The sequence below is a fragment of the Odontesthes bonariensis genome, chromosome 8 (genome assembly GCF_027942865.1).
Source record: "Odontesthes bonariensis isolate fOdoBon6 chromosome 8, fOdoBon6.hap1, whole genome shotgun sequence".
Classification (NCBI taxonomy): Eukaryota; Metazoa; Chordata; class Actinopteri; order Atheriniformes; family Atherinopsidae; genus Odontesthes; species Odontesthes bonariensis.
Genome location: NC_134513.1, coordinates 6730463 through 6749003, shown reverse-complemented (window position 1 = coordinate 6749003; position 18541 = coordinate 6730463).

The window sequence follows — 18541 nt, the reverse complement described above, 5'->3', positions numbered from 1 at the left end:
TTTCTGGAAAGATGTGTTGGTGTTGAATTAAAACTTAAACTTAAAAGTGTTCCGTGAGAAAGAGCTGGGCCAGATGTTTTCTTCATGCGCTCCATGTAACACAGGTTCAGTGTTACTGGAACCCAGAGCCTCGGGCTTCAGTTTTGGATCACGATACTTTTCCATCATTCGCAAGTTGACTTGGAATGGTCAAGCACAACAATGTTCAATGCTCCTGACAAAGCAATATTTTTTTGGTTTTGATATAGTATTTTTTTGAAAGCATATTGTGTTCAGAGGTTGAACAAACTCCAGCCATGCACAATCCATAGTTTTTATAACCTAATATAGCTAACATAGTTAGCTTTTCAGGCTGGATGATCTTTGGGTAGGTTAATAAGCCGACTCTTCCTTAACAACAAATGGTGACCATGGGTAACATTAATACTAGACTAGAGGATTATATTCACCTTTCGAGTTTATGGATTTACATGGATAGATGGAAATCAAAATAGTGTTAACATGACCAGGGGCAGACAGTGACAGTGAATCTAATATTTCCTTTCTTTATCTTTCTCTTTGTATTGCTTCCATCTTCGAACTCAGCGCCTCTGGTTAGCACTTTATAACGCAGCTCCACTTTTTTATATTGTGTGTGATATGGCTAACAGCCAACCATGTGACCTTCTGCCATTAAACAGGATACGTTATGGAAAAATAACCTTTTCTGAACTTGAGAGCATATATTTGGGAGTCTAAAGTCACTTACATCTCAAAAACTCTTTTAAAAAAACAGAATTTTGTTTTGGACCACATATATTTGAAATTGTACTGTTTAGTGAGCTGTTTATATCAAATCTCATCATTATATAGTTCACTTAACATAAACAATGTTTTAGCCTACCGGTACTTTGCTGATTTATATGCTTACTAAGAAACTGACATCTAAAAGGGCTCTTTAATCTTTTTTTCCAGTCGAAAGTCAAAAGATAATTTTGTCCCATTTGTTATTGAATGCACCATCGATGCACCAACAATAGATTTGATTTGATTAAACTCTATTGTCATTGTACAGATACAGGCAACAAAATGCAGATTGCATCTAACCACAAGTGCCTGAGCAGTAACTAAGCATAAGAATAATATGAAGTCCAGGTTTATAACACAACATAAATGCGGCTCCATGAATGCCAATTGCTACAGGTATGTAGGCTATAACTATACAGCATGTATAATTACACAGTATGTTCAGTGGGGAAGGATTTACAATGTATCCAAAATGTTCAGTACAGTGGTACAATGGATAGAAAATCAGATCCGTTATGTACAGTAGTGCAAGTAGAATACATGAAAAAACATTTTATATGCTGGGTGATGGGAGTCTTTCCTGATGTTGAGTGCTCTCCTGAGACAAAGCTTCTTTTAAAAGTCAATAACTGCCATTACAAAATCAGAACAAAATTAAACATTGCCAATTGCTGTAAGCAACAATGTTAGCCGCTAAAAACGTAAACAAAACTTGGAAGAGGAATGGACAGACAGCAAAGTCTAGAGTTAATGGAGCCGATATGCAATGGAGGAATTACTACGTCGATTCAGGAGCCGTTACGTTATGTGGTGCATGCTTTGGCTTAACACATGATTCGTCACGAGATTGGTTTGAAAAAGGGATTGTAGCTTACTAGCTGTCCATAATCCTGTGGCAGATGAGGGAAGTGTAAGCATTTGAGAGCAAAACTTACTGCCAGTGAGGATTTATTTTATTTTTTGTATATCATTATCTGAGCTCTCTGAATGCACGCTCACTCAACTCTTCATAATGTGGTCCAGGGGTTGATCAGTTGGGTCGCTCCACAACCCCCAAAATGATCTGTTTTTACTAAAGATGTAAATTCATGAAAGGGAATGGACTGTTGTGCAGTCTTTCTGGGTAATTTTGACAAATGCATGTTACAGATGTTTAGTTAACACCTCTTGCCTCAGCTTGTTTTGTGTCATGTTTAATGCTCTGCCAAAAAACAAAAACATACTTTTATTAAGCTCACCATAAAACAGCTTTAAACTGTAGTGCATTAGCATAGATAGCAACATATTTAAAAAAAAAAATGGATTCTGGACACAGTATCGTCTTGAATCACTTCAGATGAGCTGAAAATGACTCCAGACATCGATAGCGTCATGCTTCAAGCATGAAAACAAAAAGCATGGGTTTCATAGGAAAGACCAACCACGTCTCACTGCCACCAAAGTACAGTCTCACAGTGTCTACAGCTCTCTGCAGAACCCTTGTAAAACCTGAATTTTGAACATCAATAAATGTGAGCTGTACCACAAATCGCACAGATCCCATAGTCTGCATGTCATTTAGTTATGTATGCCTCTTGGTGAAAAGGCTCTCCATTCCTTCAGAGCAGCACTTATTAGTGTCACATACGGAAGATTTCTCCCCTCAGGTTGTCATGCCAATGTGGAAGTGGAGTATGAGTTTTTATCTATGTTTGACTGGAAGGGAAACCACACTCTGCATAGTGTATTTAAGAATGTATGAGTGAGAATTTGATGATTTGTGTTTGCTCAAGTGTATTGGCTTGCGCTTATTTCTGTATCAAGCATCACTGCTTATTACATTAAAATGAGTCATGCCCCTGTGATTTAAATATACAGGCATGAGACACTGTGTGTCTGTGTCTCGAAGAAGGCTGTATGTGTGGTTTCACATATGGTGCCTGAGGTATGGTTTTATGTGTTATAGCCTGTTCAAAAGACACATTGTCCACAAGGCCTCTGCAGGTTCCCCGGAATCTCTGCAAAGTACGACGGAGAAATTGAGGGTTAGTGGGAGAGGATGCCCAGACGTGAAAGCTTGCTGTAATGGAGATAATAAGCTCTGGATCGACGAGTGGAAGCCAGTAAATTAATGGGCCTTCCGTGACACAAAGTCCATTTGTTAGTTTTGAAGCGTTGTGACAGTTAATTACTGAGGGTTGGCTTCAGTGGACCCCTCCACTTAGGCTGCCTCAGAGAAGAAAAACATTTCCTGGTGTGTTGGAAGACACAGAACAGCTTTAGCTGTTGTGTTCTAAGTGTGAGGGAGTATTGCTGGTGGGGATCTGTGTTCAGTCTATGGATGTATCCAGGCAACAGAACTATCTGTAGTGTACTAATGTGTCAGATGAGTTTTGGAAGAAATTGCCATCTGAATTCCATATGTGCCCAGTTTTGGAAGTGTGTTCATCGTATGTTTAAAACCTCGAGAGACTGTCATATACTGCCACTCATATGTTGTTGGGTTTAGGTGATAAACCATATGAAAAAGATCTGAAAATAATTGCCTCAGTAAAACTGGATGGCAACAACATATGACAACAGCACTCATTGAATTTATTTTAGGCATTAAAGTTACTTGGATATGGTTAGAAAATGTTCATGTTTAGGGTTAAAATCCTTTTTAACAGCTTGACTGCCATATTCATGGCAATCATTTTGCTTTTTGCTTTGGTTACATATAAACACAACATGTTATGATGAAACTTCATCACTTCCTGGTTGGGTTCACTTAGTTAGTTTTAGAAATCAAAACGATATACTTGTGGTTGGTGATTGTTCTAGTTTACATTCTTTTTCAAACGTGATTAACCTTCTCTCTGATGCCAAATTTACAGTTGTTCACGACCATCGGAGTTCGCTAATTCTATAAACGTAATTATAGGTTTGTTGTGGCAGCTCCTTCAAGCTCTGCATGCCACCAACCAGTGTTTAGCAACCAGTCTGACGCGACAACATTTCTCAAACTCAAAAATCTTAATTCAAAAATGTTTATTGATGAAATAGGTTAAAAAAAATAAAATAAAACAATTATTTAAGCTCTATATTACCATAGTTGTTGGTCGTTGCCTAATTGGTCATGTGACTTACATTTAACTGTATCTCAAACGCATTCCCCCTAGTGGTTAAACATACAAACTTCACAATTATGAACTAATATTTCTTCCCACATGAACTGATATTTATACCTCTGGATCTCTAGAGAATATTCTAACAAAAAATAATTTAAAATACATTTCTCTATATGGCTCTTACAAGGTTATTTCCGCCAACTTGAACAGATGATGAATTGGCATATTTTTGGGAAGAGGACAGTCTTCCTGTAACCCTGTCCTGAACCACAATCACACACATTCCTTTTGTAGCCGTTTCCTTTTTCTCATCTTTGAAGATATACAATCCAAATTCAATACCATCAATTTCTTTGGTAACATAAATGCCTCAAGGAATTGATTTGGTTTTAAAAATAATAAAACTGGTTAAGGGGACAAGATGTTATACCAAGTTGGGATGCGGATCATCAGGAGATATTTCTGCAACGAAAAATGAACAGCTTTAAAATCATGTCATACAGTCTTATTTCTATCAACCTCTTATGCAGGTTCTTTCTCATCTGCAAATACAGTCACTTCTGGTTGATAAGATGCATTATTAGACCAAGTGATAAAATTAAAACTTAATTTCATGCACATTAATTATCAGACTGATGAAAGTAAATTAATTTATCTGCACCATTTCCAATGTGAACGATTCAACTCTGTTGTAGTTCTCATTAAAATAAAGCACCGCAGATGTAACATTATTATCTCAAGCCCCCTTCCACTAAAAATATTCAGAAAGTGTTCATTTGTATTCATATTTAGAAACTGTTTCCAGCAATTTTCTTTTTTTTTTGGGTTGTTTTTATTGTGAGCGAAGGCAGCTAATAATATTTCCTTTGCCTCAGCGTACAGTCCCAGTTTCTTCAGTTTGCTTTTAAATAAACACAAGTTTGAAACAAGATTGAGAAAAATGAAGGAGAACCGTGTTTACCTGCAGATCCTGTTTCTTTAAGGAGTTTTTGTGAAAGCTGTCCCTGTTTCTGATTAAAACACGAACATCTGAAAACATTTGTCCTTGTTTACGTACTTAAAAGCACTTTTTAAAGTTTTTCATTCAGCAGAGCAAATGCCAGTCCTACTTAAAGCTAAAATGACCCCATTATTTTAACAAGCCCGTACTGACAAGCTTATCGAGTTTCCGTGCTGACTTGAATTTCCATCATTTTGTGAGTGGATGTTACATTTTTCGCAAAAAGATATCTTGTTATGTTGAAATTCTTCAAATGTCAAACCTAAATAAAAGCCTGTTGCTCAACTTTTGTCACAGTGATCTTGTCAAAAAGACGCTGCAAAGAAAGCAACGATAACTTTGTAGATTCAAACATTGAATTTATCCTCATGTTGTTTTTCAATCCTGTAAATAATAATTATTCATTAAATCTTTCACTAATTTTTGTTCCTCAGACATGAAAATGTTGTTAGATTGGGTGCTCTTCCCTATTTTGACAGACACTTTAAATCTTTTGATGAGTTTTCCAAAGTTACTGTATAGTACAGAAAGCAAGTTTTATCTGCACTAAATGAATCATTGTCTATATTGACATTTAAAAGAAATGCTTAAATGAAAAAGTTTCATTTTATTGGTATTAACAGCCCTAATGTATTACCTCAACAGAGAGTTGTACAGTTTATTTCATTTTACTGATATTAGAAAAGAAATGGAAAAGACCAACCACATATTAACAGCCAAACAACTAGTTGAAACTTATAATTACACTTTGTTAGTTTCTTCTCCAAGTTTGCATAAAGGAACCAATCTTTTTCTCTGAACTGGTCCAATTGAGTTCTTCTTTTCATTGTGTAGAATATGGGAAATCTGCTTGTGTTTTATATGCATATGTGTGATTGGGAGATATGAAAATAAAGAAGAAATCAAACAGCTGCTCTAACTGCAGAGTTTGGGCACAAGCAAGAAACAATTTGAAGAGGAGCAGCCAAAGAGGAAGGAAGTAAATATAAAAGAGATGTAAAAAGAAGAGCAGGAAAAGACGCACACAGAATTAAGATGCTGAACTCTACTCATTATTTACCAGTCCCTTTATATCTCAAACACTGGCAAGGCCCCTCTGCTGAAAGAGGACAAAGCAGGAGAAAATAATCCGATAGCAACATGAACTTTGAATTAATTAGCAAACCAGACTGACCTTTACCGATCAGTTTAAGTGTAACTTTGTAATATTCTGACAACGTTATGCTTACAATATGCTTGCTTAATACACATTGGGGAATGTCTCATGCTGATTATTTCCAGCACAGTAAATGCTAAGAAACTTATTTTGAAAATTTAATCTGCTGACAGTTCTGTTACAAAGTTAGAAAGACTACAAAAATTAAATTATTTTTAATTTACCGGTGTAGTCATCGTCTTCTCTTGCCACTCCTGTCGTGTTCTTTGTTACGAATGCCAACAGATGGGACCTTTCTGGTTATCACCATTTATTCAGCAAAGAGCAAACCTCACAACTCCTCACTCGACTCACTCTCAAGCTACCCTCCGTTCTCCTAACTTCCTCTTTACGTCTCGAACCTGTCCTTCAAAATAAAAGCCATCAATAATATCCTCAATTCCACCACAACTCCCATCTGACAGCAACCTGCTATCTTGAGCATGTTTCCTTTATCAATTCTTGCCATTAGCCTATTCATATTTGTGTTTACATTACACTCACAGCTGTGTGTGTCTACAAGCGTCCCGTCTCCGAAGTGGCACATAATCCTCAAGCATCAGAAAATGATTCGGTTAGTAAACCAACTTCCTGTTACCCGTATATGTTGTCGTCAGATGGTCACATGCAAGCCAACATTCAAGAGATGTACCTCTTTTTTTGTTCTTGTCGTTTGTCTAGAAGTACGAACAGAACCCAAATGAGTACAGCCAACTTTCCGTTAACATGACAAATTGAAAGGGTTTAATCTTGTTAGGGCAAAGAAATGTGTAGATCGGTGTCGACTGAGCTGTGAAACAAGGAGATGTAGATATTGTATGAACATCATACAAGTTCAAACGCAGGTTTCATAGAACTATTCAAGGTAAAATAAGATGAGGTTCAACATGTGGGGCACCAGCATTGGAGTGTTACTGGGAAGGGTGTCAACACCATGGAACACTTCCAGCCTAAACTGCAAGACGGCTCTGAAGCAGTAACTTTGAACCGACTGCTGAGCACTGGGTGATTTTACAAGGAGCAACAGTATGTGCATCCGCAGCACCACGGAGAGCTCCTCTCCTCAGCAGGCAAACGTTTGCCTGCTGACCCGTTGGTTTTTTCAGGACACTGACTTGAAAACAGCAGCAGACATTTCTTACAGCCTCACAGAGTTCCAGTGTTTTCACTGAATTGTTGTCCAGAGACAGGTGATGCACTCAGCCTTTTGACCGAGGCAAACTTGTCTTTTACCACCATCAGCTAATCTAGAATCTGACAGTGAAATACTTCATCAATAACTGCGAGGAGAGAAGAACAGTTTTACAAAGTTATGAAGGGAATCAAACCAACAACTAATAGCTCACAATATAGCACATGTATTTGCTTGGCTAATGACAAATTATTCTACAGTAGTTCTCACAGTATAGTGTGAGATGAGTGTTCATGTGTTGTTTTCATGGTCGCAAAACTGATCGTGTGGCATATTATGACAGCTGGCTCGAATAGCCACATTAGCCGCTAGCAGTGGCCCCTCTGGTCAGGGACTTTCAGAAGCAGCTGCTGCCATCTGTGGCTGCTGCCACAGCCTCGTTTGGATTTGTGTTTTGCTTCATTGTAATTTGGTTATATATATAAAAAAAAAAAATTAAAAAAAAGAATTGAATTACTATAAGCTATTATACTATAGAGGTCATAAATGACACCAAATCTATTTGTAATTGGACTAAATGAGCAGCATTCTATGTCATTTTGACATTTTATAGAGTTTTATAAAGTCCTGTTAAACATGTTGTAATTATTGAGAGTATAATGCCTGCTCAATAGTCAGCTTTTCACTCAAACTTAAGCAATTAAGGGATTTCCTTGGATCTGTAATAAAAGACTTTGTGGCGACTTTGATTATTCAGACATGCTTTGGAGGTCAGACTTACAAACCTCCTAATTATTTCAACAAAGGAACAAGTTCAAATTGATTGCACAATTTAAGCCTTCCACTTAGGCGGGACCCTCCTCTTTATTTCACTCTTATATCAGCAAAGTGATTACTTTTCTAGAGTTTCTTTTACAATAGAAATAATCAGAATTAAGGTAATGACTGACAATACACACACATCATTTGCTATGCTCTACATCCAACCAAATTTTTCCATAATCAAATAATTTTTCCCTCTCACCCCACATTTCTTTTTATCTGTGAATAAAAAAAGATAACATAAAAGCTACTCCTGTTACCTTTACATTTAGGGTCGACACGCATTGCAGCAGATTCATCAACGCACCGATCTTGGCTTTTTTTTCTAAGTGATTCTTAAAGAGGCGTGTCACATCCAAACTTTTCAACCCACCTCCATGTTATCCACTTTCATTTGTAGAATTTACACCCTGATCCATGCTGTTGGCCTCATCCTTGAAATCCATAAGTTAATTCACAGCAGACGAAACACAGCATTGTGTTGTTTTATTTTTTCTGACGACTGGTGGTATACACTTGCATAACCAGGGTTTGACATATCTTTCTGTGGGTCAGAGAACTTAAGTATAACTGGATACACTGTAAATCCTCACTACGATTGGCAGAGGGTTGTGAAAGTGCGAGATAGCTTTAGCCAGAAGAATAAGGTAAGGTAAGATGACTTTATTTATACCCGACGGTAGATTTGTCCAATGACCAAACTATTGGGCAATGTTTCAAATACTTTGCATTGTGGTGACTGTAATGGTTTTGTCAAGTACAGATTTACTGTACGCAGACATCGAGAAAGTATGTATTGAGTGTTGTTATTGTAATTGAATTTTCAGGCATCTTTCCGAAAAAAGCATTTTCCTGCCAAGAGAAATGTAAAAAGCTTGATATCACCCTCAAATTTGTGCACTGGGATATAGCCTGGCATGGAAATTGGAATCAGAGGGGGAATGCTATCCAACAGCATCTATGAACTCACTTACTGACACATTACATCTTGGTTATACTCTTTGTTCAGCTGTGATTTTGCAAGAATTTGCACAGTATAAATGGCAGTTTAGTAACTTCCATGTTGGTTGCCTGGCAACTTATACAGTAACATCAAGATTCCATTATTAATGATGAACTAAGCCAGTCATCCTCATTGTTCATGCAGAGCCATGAGTGGTTTTTAATTGAGCATTCATGGAGGAAGGGTTTTATCCAAAATGTAAAGATATGTCAAGATGAATTCATAGCATATAAAAGCATAATACTACTGTAAGGCAGTGTGTGTGTGTGTTTATTAAATAAAATCTTTGAAAGGAAGATGCTGGTGTCATCACAGTAAAGTGACCAGATTTTTTCAATGAAAAACTGGGACATTTCCATATCCATTCATCATTATTATAACCAATTATGTAAGGAAACGGCATGAAAAAACACAGTAAGTTAAAGTCAATAACATTGATTCATCTTGTGGCAACACCATAACCACCATTAACACAGCCAGAATGCCTTCATTTACCCCTGCTCCTTATCAATTCTGCCACTAACTGAACAGGCTGTGTTCAGTTGTCACATTCACTTCTTACCTCAAATAAGCCGCTGCAAAATTAGAAGCATGCCGTTTTTAAGATTACTGAAATGCACTGATTTGAAGTCTTCCTATTTTTGCTTGAAGCAGGGAGAGGCTGTCTTTGACAGGGAGTAAGTACAGTCTGTTCAAAATGGTTTGCTCAAAGTGCTTTTTTTGAAAAGGAAATAAAAAGTTACTGAGATGATTTGGAAAAAGCTAAACTTCAACACAACTAAATTGGTGACGGTGTGACCCAGTGAACCTACCTTATTTCCATGCAGTCACCCACTCCCCACCTTTCTGTCTTTCTCATTCTTGCATACACACTTACATCAGCCCCTCCTATCTTAATGCACACACATCAGATTGAGTAGGAAACCCTAAATATATCTATTATAAAAGTGCAAAGAGTTGACTATTTGCTGTAAATCACAAGATTTAACATGTACATTTCATAAAGCAGCTTGATGTTTTATCTAAAACATAAATATGAATCAGAAACATTGAGTGGTGTTTTTGTTTTTTTCTTTTTAAGCTAGGACAGTCTCAAAATCCTTCATGGACATATCAGTAGAAGAAAAAGGAAAGCTGTTATATGCTGTTGCACATTTCTTTTTTGAGGCTCTGAATTCAATTGGAATTGTTTACCCATATTTTGAGGATCTTGAAAGTGAGTCAAAGTAAAATGAAGTCAGCTGGCAGGCTGATGGTAATGTTTCATCAAACATTAGGGGGAAGAGTCGAGTTTATTTGTATAGCACATTTCATGTACAGAACAATTCAAAGTGCTTTAAATAAAATAAAAGCATTACAGCGGGGAGTGAAAGAAGCATTAAAAATACATAAAAGACAAAAATATAAAACATATAAAACAAATAAAATAATTAAAATGATTAAAAACAAGCAACAGTCAAGATAAGTTAAAAGACTTCTGACTTGACTTGACTCCAAGGAGAGTCTGGACAGCTCAGATGTCCAAACAAAGCTCAGGGTGGAACTGATGCATTTAACAGAGGCCAAATGAGGTGCTAAGGTTTTGGATAAGGATGGCCCCTCGACAGCTCCCTTTGGAGGTATTCTGGTCAGGTTTTACTTGGAGGAGGTCTTGAGGCAGAATCAGAACAAACTTGAGGGATTATATTTCCAATCTGGAAAGGGAATGCATCAGAATCAGCTTTATCCACGGTCAGGAAATTTTGTAACATGATCTCAACTTACTTCCTGAGCTGCAGTACACAGAATTAATCAGATGGACTGTCAGATCGTTCATCTGATTTTAAATCAACATTTATGTTAAATCTACTACTTTATAATGCTCCCACTGACACTCCATGTATTATGTTGGCCAGTGGGCTTTAGCTGGTTGAAGGCAGCACATAAAGAAAGGGGAGTGAGTAGTGGTGGTAATGAGTCAGGACAGGCTGGGGCCATTAAAGTTGAAACTGGTGGAGTTTTTTAATGTGTCCTGAGTCACATCTTGTTAAGGACCCTTGTAATTCCTATTGGTGCCTTTGGGATAATATCACTTCCTCAAATCAAAGTTCAGGTTTATGACAGTTGGGACAAAGGTCAGAAAGGGACTGACTGACAAAGATGCAGGGGCTTGGTAGCAAGTGAGAAATATGTGGAGTATATGATGATATTTCCTTCATCAGCAACTGGATATTCATTGCCACAAACTGGCATGATAGCATAAGAAACTGTATTCTTGATTTCATGTTGTTTTATTAAAGGGTATACTGTAGGGCATCTTTGCTGCCTCTATGAAATGGAATGTCAACCACAGTGGGTGAAACCGGGGTCAGACTAGACCGCTGCAATAAACATAAAGTGGTTTATAAAACAAGTGATGAACAAGCACTAATCTCAAATAACCTGAGGCCTAGTATTTGCATTGGGGAAAGTGCTATTTACTGTTAATGCGGGCCGGTTTGTATGCTCTAAAACCGCACACATGCAAGACAAAATGTCACTGGTAATGGTCTTTTTCAACTTCTTTGACTGTGACATTTAAAAATCTTTGGAAGGGAAAGACCAGTTTGCCCCAGGGTGGCACAGAGAACAGTGAAACCAGACACATTATTGTTTGCAATTTTAATTGCTAATTTGATAGCAAGGGACAAGATTGGATTTGGTTTTAATCTTTCAAGGAAAATGAAAATCGTTGGTGCTCATGGTCCCCGGCGAGGAATTCAGCCCCGCTATTCCTTGTCAGTTGTTCTCTAAGCCGCATCGACTGTGGCACAACAGTAAATGACTCAGCAGAACAAGGAGCATCGAGGGAGGGAAGCAAAGGGGGTTGCAATCCAGAGAGGAGCCTCCATCCCACAGTTAGATCTATTTCCACCAAATTTAATATCAATATCAGTGAGAGTACTGTGAAAAGCAAATAAAGGAGCAAGAAAACAACTGGACCCTGTTTAATACACAACACATAGAACAGAATGACGTTGTTTTAAAAAGAAAGTAATCTCATTTTAGTCTTAAAATACACTCTGGTTGTCTTTCTTTTCCCTACGAAGCTCAGGAATTTTGTCTCCGTCGCCCCGTGAGTTCAGCAAAACCGACCATTTACCAACCCAGCTGGTTGACAGAGAACGCAGAAAAGGTTTTAACAAAACAGTTTCAAGCACAGCCAGTGTCTTCTCAGCTCATAAGTCGAGCAGAGCCTCTGTGTTGAAATAATGACTGTACAGTGGGACTTGGTCATCCTAAATTAGTAGAAAAAGGTGAAATGGCTCCAAGAAAAGCCAAAATAAAAGAGGAAAAAAATAACGTGAATAAACTGACACATTTTAAACCGAGCATATATTACACACGACGGGCCTAAAGATTGTAGGCTGTAAGTTTAATTGGTTACGTTTGGTTTAGTTGGTTAAGGAAATGAAACATGAGTTGATGCCATAAAGCACAATCAAAGAAGCAATAATTAAGTGTGTTTCATAGTTAATGAAGTGGCCATTTCAAAATCTCATCTCAAATATGAAATAAGAACACGCCATCAGGAAAGACCAGAAGAAATATTTACCCATCATCAGCTTTCCTTTGAAGTAATCTCATTTTGTGAGAAGCACAACTGGCAGGCAGATTCACTTCCTAAATTTGTAATATCTGTTTGCTAAATAAACACCCACATTGCATAAAATATTAAAAAGTTAAACTAATGGGAGCATGATAAATGTTCGGTGAGGATATTAATTTTCCCTACTGACTTGTGCACAAATGTTCATTGCTGCTGAATTATTTTTTAGTGTTGCATGCATTTCATAGCCTGCAACTTACTCGGTTTTAGTTCAGTCTCATGTTCTTATTGATCTAGTGAATTATTTATAAAAAAAAAAACTGTCAATTTACACATCCAGCAGACTGGACGAAAACACATTCCATCTTCAGTGTCCTCAGAGCCTCACTAGCTCCTCTGGGAAATATCTGATGTTTTATATACCAATAGCTTCACTGTGCTTACCTTCTAGATAATAACCTTTTCCATTTGCCATTTGTACTGGGCAGGTGGGGTATTATGGGATAATTCCGTTTGTTTCAATTAGAGCAGCTCTGGCTGTTTAAAAACTGGAAAAATTGAGAACATTGTGAGAACGTATAGTCATTCTGATCCGATCTTTTAATTCTTGTGGTGAATGGTTTTACAGTGAGTGGTGAATCATTTTCATTTTTCCCATGATCTCTTCTCTTGGACAATGATACTCTCTGGAGAGTGCTCTTCACCATGGAAAGGGTTTTTCAATAATCAACCAATGCTGTTTTCTGTAAAAATTTTGTTTTGCCGCCCTGGAACGATCCAGTGCTTATACATTTTAGGTTCAAACTCCAGAACCTTGACCTGCTTAACCAATGAAGGAATAGCAAACAAAACCATGAAAAAGCTTTTGAGTCGGTATCCTAAATGACTTCTGGTCCCTTGCAAGAGATAATTTTACAAATGTAAGAGCTGAGCTAAATCTTCTAAAATGTAAAGTGTACACTTTAACATCATATTCATTATACAAATGTATCTTAAATAATTTTTTGGCAATCACTTAAAAAAACTAAATATGTCATAAATATTTACCAAATAAGTTAATCATTTGCTGTAAAGGCTGTCCCCTGCTGACCATACACAGACACCATAAAACTAAAGGAAATACTCTGAGAAAGATGACTCAATAGATGGGAAAAGACAACACAAATGGGTGGAAAATAAAGTCTACCCTTTGAGTTTTAACGTTGTAGGAACAGCTTTAATCAAAAATAAGATTTAAAAAAGTACTGACTTGAGTGAGGAGTGTTCAGGGGAGTCAGAGGAACTGCTCAGAGCCATTAAGATTCTACTGTAAGTTGAAGAACGAGGAATTTCTACAATGGCTGGATCCAGGACAGATCTGACTTAGTCAGCTGAGCTATAACAAACACATTTGCACTGCTGTTCAACTGGAATCAATCCGGAACACCAATATCTATATCTATAGGTTCCCTGGATCGCAGTCACATTTGGAATAATAAAGAGTGAAAGGAAGTCAAATTAACAGAGGATGTGAGAGAAGACACACGAGCTGGTGGAAAAGGGATTATGATAGATAAAAGATGAAGATAAAAAAGAATAATAAAGTCAGTTGCATTCGTCAAGAGTTAAAAGATTCATTTTGAGAGAGGATTATCTGAGGGTTCTATGTGGATTCATACCCTGGAGCTGTGTAGGTAAAAATATTGCTTCTCCTGTAGCAAGATAATCCGGCCCTTAACACAGATAGTACCAGCAACAGAAGGAGTACTGATCTCCTCTAACCTTTCCAGGAAAAAGAGAGCTTTGGATCAAATCAGAAAGCCAAGGAGGTTAAATGAAGTAGGAAGGCAGATAGAGGACAGTTTAACGTTAGGAAACACAGATAGCAGAAAGAACATGTTACCAGAAAAGAAGTGTGACCAAATAAGTTGAAGAAAAGAAAAAAAAATCATCCATTTAGTGCTGATGCAAACAATTACTAGAATAAGTCCACTGCCATCGATTTCACAGCCAGAGAGAATTTCTGTTCGATACGAAAGTTATTCAGCACGACCATTCACTGTGACCATCTCAGCTGAGGTAAATCAATTAAAGTTAAAAAAATCAAATCTCATTTCATTTTGCCAGACCAACCCCCTCAACAGGAGTTTGTGTGGAAGCAAGTTAAAGTTTGAACAGACATAAAGGGATTTTCAGAAATGCTGGAAGATTATGTGTGGTCAGACAATAAAAAGAAGAGGGATGAGGATGAGGAACAAGAGTGCATTTATTTAGATGGAGAAAGTGAAAATAAAGCTTTATGCTCAGACAACAAATGGCTGATTTTGGCTCATATAACTCAACTTTTCTCAGCAAAGTTGAGTTATATGAAAAGTGAAAATGAAGCAGTTTGTCATTATCCATTATTGGATTATTGGGGGCATAGATGACGATGGCTATGTTTACCTATTTTAAAATAGGACAGTATCATGATAACATTTACATGAGGTGCATATTCCCTGCATATTCCTAAATCTGGGAGTTCATTTTAATAAACTAGATGAGATTTAGACTGTTTAAGGTCAGAGGGGCATGAAGTAAAAATGTTTTTTTTTTTGAGTTTGAGGAGAAAAGGATAACGCTGAGTCTTCGTCCACCCTGGAAAACAATTTTTTTTTGATGCAGTTACTATTGTTATAGTCCCTAAATTTGGTCATTCTCACATATGTGTAATAATCTGAGAAAAAGCAATGGTGTGTAAATGTTATTTCTTCTATAATTAGTGTTTTAGGACTTTCATGAATATACAGCTTTATTCTTTATTATCTGCTTGCATCAGATAGTTTAAGAATCTAGGAAAAATAGAAAATATTAAATGTGACAATCTAGAAGAAAATGTATATGAGAGACAAAAGTCTGAGAGGCAAACTGAGAAAGACTACAAATAAAGCCAAACACAGGAGTGAAGTGACAGTAGAGGAATGTCAGTAAGCAGCAGAAAGGAGACAAAGTGAAAAATGAAAGTGAATAAAAGATGAAAGACAAAGGAAACAAAGTCATTTCTGTTATCAAAGGTAATTATGAAATTACTCAGTTCTAGAGAAGGGGTTAGAGGGGGGACGTGATTGAGGGAGGGCATGAAAAAACAAAGAAGAGAAACAGCAGGCAGACTTGAACTGTTTCAATTAGTCAGTCAGGCTACTGGTGATGAAACTGATGGATGACAACCAGGCAGTGGTGTCGAACAGGGGGGAAAAGTCAGACTGATTCACAGGGTCCAGCCTACAGGGGGGCCCTAAGGGAAATTTTCTTCCTCTTTCGTTTTTTAAAAATCATTTTTTAAATAATATCAATATATGTTGGTAATTTATAAAAATCCAATGTTCTCTGAAAATACATCTGTTGAAATGTATATCCCAGCCTGCAAATAGGCTATAATCTATATCAGACACCCCCCTTATCAGTGCGCATTGGTTTAGTCCGGCCTCTGGCGGACTTTTGATTGTACATGCGCAATAAATTTCACTCACTTCATTATTAGGCATTAAACGCAGCAGCCGGCACATGAAAGATGTAATCCAAAAAAAAAAAATCAGGCTTTCAGAAAAGAAAAGAAAGGCAAGAGAGACAAAATGAAGGAAAGCAACTGCTTACTGATTTCTTTCCCAAGAAAGGTGAGCCCAAATGTCAAAATTACAGCCTACAGTAACTGATTATCCCATTCACATTCCGTTGCATACCACTCTGATACCAGCCATAGCCGTAGCCAGCTATGAGGAAAGTGAGGACTGGACCTCGCTAATTTTCAGGGATTTTTTATTTATTTATTTTTTTAATCTCGGTTTTCGCATCCACATTTCAATTGACGTTTGTGTTGACATCACTTTTGTGAATGTGTGACCGCGTGGTGCCATTTGAAAGGTCTGTTTCTGCCCTTTCCAACGGTGTGTATAACACGTGTGTACGCTCTGTAGTCGGTGAGAAAAGTACCGTCAACATAGTAGCTGCATACCAGTAATCAGTAATAGAAAAAATAGACGAATTTGACAAAACGATTTCCTCGGCCACTCTGCAGTGCAGCGGCGATTGCTATATACTGACGGAAAGCTCAACTCGAGCTCTTTAGAATGTTATGATTGTTACATCGATGTCATGTATACAGGCCCGGCCCTAACCAATTTGGCGCCCTAGGCAAGATTTTAGGTGGCGCCCCCTTGTATCGCATTACATTACACTGCTAGCGTACATGCTCACAAGACACTGAATAGCTTTGTCTTGAACATTATTTTATTTAAATAAAGCAATTGCACATTCAAAATACTTAGTATTTTGAATGTCCAAGTATTAGACAAGTATTAGATTTAAATATTCCCAAAATAAAAAGTGTAAACCAATTAGGCCTACATTAACTTAAGAATACAGTATAAATAAGACACTGTGCAAAATAAGATATGAACGAAACCAGTCGGCACAAAAAATAACAAGGATTTTAATTTTTTTTTTTTAAATGAACTTACAAAGACCTCTAGTGGTGTTTTTGGTACTACTGCCTTAACTTGAATGACTACTAAATAATGACTAAACTACACCACAACCTCCTCAATCTCACACAACCTTCTACAGGTTCACTCTCCTGGTTTTTCTTGCAGCAAAGTCATCCACAACATCATCATATGACAACTGATTTGAGACCACATGGTTTATGCTTATGATGGCAAGTCCAGTGAGACGTTGAGACGATGTCGCGTTTTTCCTCCTCTTCTTTTCTTTTTTTCCTCCCCTGGGCACCAGACCTTTTATTTGGACGTTTCGACATGTTGACGTGTTCACAGTCTAGTTGCGTTTGACCCATCAAAAAACACAACCACGTAACAGGTAGGGGCCTAAAGTCTGAATAGTCGGGAGGGGTGACATATAGGCGCCCACCTAGTATTATTACTACTATTACTTAGTAGGCTTTGCTATGCAGTTAAATGATGAGACATACACACCGAGTATCAGTCAGAACCTTTACTCGTAACTGCGGATTTCAGACATCCCAAGTTCCAAAAACTCATTTCAGGGAGATGCTAATCGAACCCCCCCGCGCCCTGTACAGACACACTTAAGGCCAGCAACTTTTCACCAACTGTTTATTCACTAACGGTAATTAATATGATATAATAATTAGGCATATCATTTCTACATATTATCTTTAATTCATTTATGCTTAATTTATTTTGCCTATTTGTCAAAATATTAAATTTGGGATTTTTCAAAAGGCTTAGACAGGCTGGATATAGGTAGTTAGATACTGTAGCTGGCTAGTTAGATATAGGCCTACACAATTTAGTAACTAAATGTGTATTGATACTTCAAATAACTCTTTGATACGTTTTGCTTAATTTTATAACAGCATTTAACCTACAGAAATAAAATGCAGATGATGGCGCGTTCAGCCTACCTCCACATGTTTTATAGTCATTAAGTCCGCTGTGGGCAACACTGAAGTCACTATTGCATACAGTGCACCTCGCCACAGTGTCATCATTCTTCACCTTCACTAGACATGGATATACGCCCTACAATATGTATCTATCCATCTATATTTAACTCTATTTTTTATATTGGTTAGTTAGCCTTACTCTATGCCTGGCCAAATGGCCTTTGCTTGTACCAAACATTTGTATGCTTGCATTGGGAAATAATCAGGTTCTTTTTAGCTATGGGTTCTTGTTACATTATAATGGTTTATTTTGCTACTAGCCTCAATGTGCAACACTGCTATATCTTAAAAACTATATAATTTAAAAAAAAAAAATATATATATATATTGTAAAAATTTTGGAGCGCGCTGTGCGCGCGCATCATGGACCTCGCCTATTCCTAAATCCTGGCTACGGCCCTGATAGCAGCCGAAGTCAAATAATTAAAAAATAATCTCTCATTTTGTTGGCTACCACATAATTGTGAAATAGAAACCATATTTGTCTTAAATGTATTTATTTT